Source organism: Otolemur garnettii, unplaced genomic scaffold, assembly GCF_000181295.1.
Source record: "Otolemur garnettii isolate 467f Iridium unplaced genomic scaffold, OtoGar3 scaffold00050, whole genome shotgun sequence".
Classification (NCBI taxonomy): Eukaryota; Metazoa; Chordata; class Mammalia; order Primates; family Galagidae; genus Otolemur; species Otolemur garnettii.
In genome coordinates, this window is record NW_003852445.1 from 8,161,717 (window position 1) to 8,163,897 (window position 2,181).

At 40.5% G+C, this 2,181-nt stretch overlaps 1 protein-coding gene across 1 annotated transcript in view; it reads left to right on the forward strand.

Annotated features, from left to right (window-relative positions):
• Positions 1-2,181, forward strand: part of NUSAP1 (nucleolar and spindle associated protein 1) — a 51,669-nt gene that overhangs the window by 6,721 nt on the left and 42,767 nt on the right. The gene's annotated exons all lie outside the window — the stretch shown is intronic.

Consider the following 2,181-nt stretch of genomic DNA (forward strand, 5'->3'; position numbering starts at 1 on the left):
AGGCACCTGTAGTCCCAGCTACTTGGGAGGCTGAGGCAAGAGAATTGCCTAAGCCCAGGAGTTGGAGGTTGCCATGAGCTGTGACACTACGGCGCTCTACTGAGGGTGATAAAAAAAGACTCTGTCTCTAAAAATAGGTGGATGGGCTTGACACCAGTAGCACAGTGGTTATGGTGCCAGCCACATAATACCGAGGGTGGTGGATTTCAGTGGGTTCAAACCCAAAGCAGCACAGCCCAGCCCAGGCCAGCTAATCAACAAAAAAATAGCTGGGTGCTGTGGTGGGAACTTGTTGTCCCAGCTACTTGGGAGGCTGAGGCAAGATAATTGCTTAAGCCCGAGAGTGAGAGGACGCCACAGCATTCTACTGAGGGCGGCGTAGACTCTGTCTCAAAAAAACAAGTAAATAAAATAAAAATAGCTGATCATTGTTATAGGCACAGTCCCAGCAACTCGGTAGGCAGAGGCAAGAGAATGGCCTGAGCCCAACAGTTTTAGGTTGCTGTGAGCAATGACATGACAGCACTATACCAAGAGTGACAAAGTAAGACTCTGTCTCAACAGAAAAAAATAAATAAATAAAGCACAAATAAATGTAACCAGTTTAATTTTCTTTTTTTGGGAAAGACCAAGAAGGGAAGGTTTCCTCAGATGGGAAGAGAAGCAAGGAGTTCCCTTCTCAGCAGGGACCTTTTTCTTTTCTTTTGCAGTTTTTGGCCAGGGCCAGGTTTGAACCCGCCCTCTCCGATATATGGGGCCAGGCCTCTACTCCTTTGAGCCATAGGCGCTGCCCTCTTTTTTTTTTTTTTTTTTTTTTATTAAATCATAGCTGTGTACATTAATGCAATCATGGGGTACAGTGTACTAGTTTTATATACAATTTCAAATATTTTCATCAAACTGATTAACATAGCCTTCACGGCATTTTCTTAGTTATTGTGTTAAGACATTTATATTCTACACCTGGTAAGTTTCAAATGTACCCTTGTAAGATGCGTGGTAGGTGTAGTCTCATCAATTGCCCTCCCTCCACCCATCCTCTCCCCTCCCCTCCCTTTCCCCTTTCTCCTTGGGTTTCATAGTAGGGCTGGTACATTGAACACTTTTTTTTCCATTCTTAAGATACTTTGCTAAGAAAAATATGTTCCAGCTCCATCCATGTAAACATGAAAGAGATAAAGTCTCCATCTTTTTTTAAGGCTGCATGGTATTCCATGGTGTATATATACCACAGTTTATTAATCCATTTGTGGGTCTATGGGCACTTGTGCTTTTTCCATAGCAATTATGAATTGGGCTGCAGTAAACATTCTGGAATAAATATCTTTGTTATAATGTGCTTTTTGGTCTTCAGGATATATACCTAGTAGAGGAATTGTAGGATCAAATGGCAGGTCTATTTCTAGATCCCTAAGTGTTCTCAAAACATCTTTCCAAAAGGAATGTATTAGTTTGCATTCACACCAGCAGTGTAGAAGTGTTCCCTTTTCTCCACATCCACGCCAGCATCTCTGGTTTGGGGATTTTGTGATGTGGGCTAATCTAACTGGAGTTAGATCATATCTCAAAGTAGTTTTGATTTGCATTTCTCTGATGATTAAGGATGATGAGCATTTTTTCATGTCGATAGGCCGTGCATCTGTCTTCTTCAGAGAATTTTCTCTTCAAGTCGCTTGCCTGCTCTGAGATGGGATCACTTGTTCTTTTCTTGCTAATGTTTGAGTTCTCTGTGGATTCTGGTTTTTAAACCTTTGTCGGAGACATAACCTGCAAATATCTTCTCCTATTCTTTTTTTTTTTAATTATTTTTCATTAAATCATAACTTTGTACATTGATGCACTTATGGGATTCAGGGTACTGCTTCAATATACAATGTGAAATGCTTACATTGAACTAAGTAACAGGTCCATCACAATTATACTCATTTCTAAATAGTTTTGAAATGTACCATTGCATCATGTACATTATCTTCTCCCATTCTGAGGGCTGTCTGCTTGCTTTACTTACTCTGTTCTTGGCTGTGCAGAAGCTTTTTAGTTTGATCAGGTCCCAGTAATGTATTTTTGGTGTTGCTTCAATTGCCCCAGGGATCCTCCTCATAAAATATTCTCCCAGGCCGATTTCTTTAAGTGTTATCCCTGCACTTTCTTCTAGTACTTTTATAGTTTCATGTCTTAAGT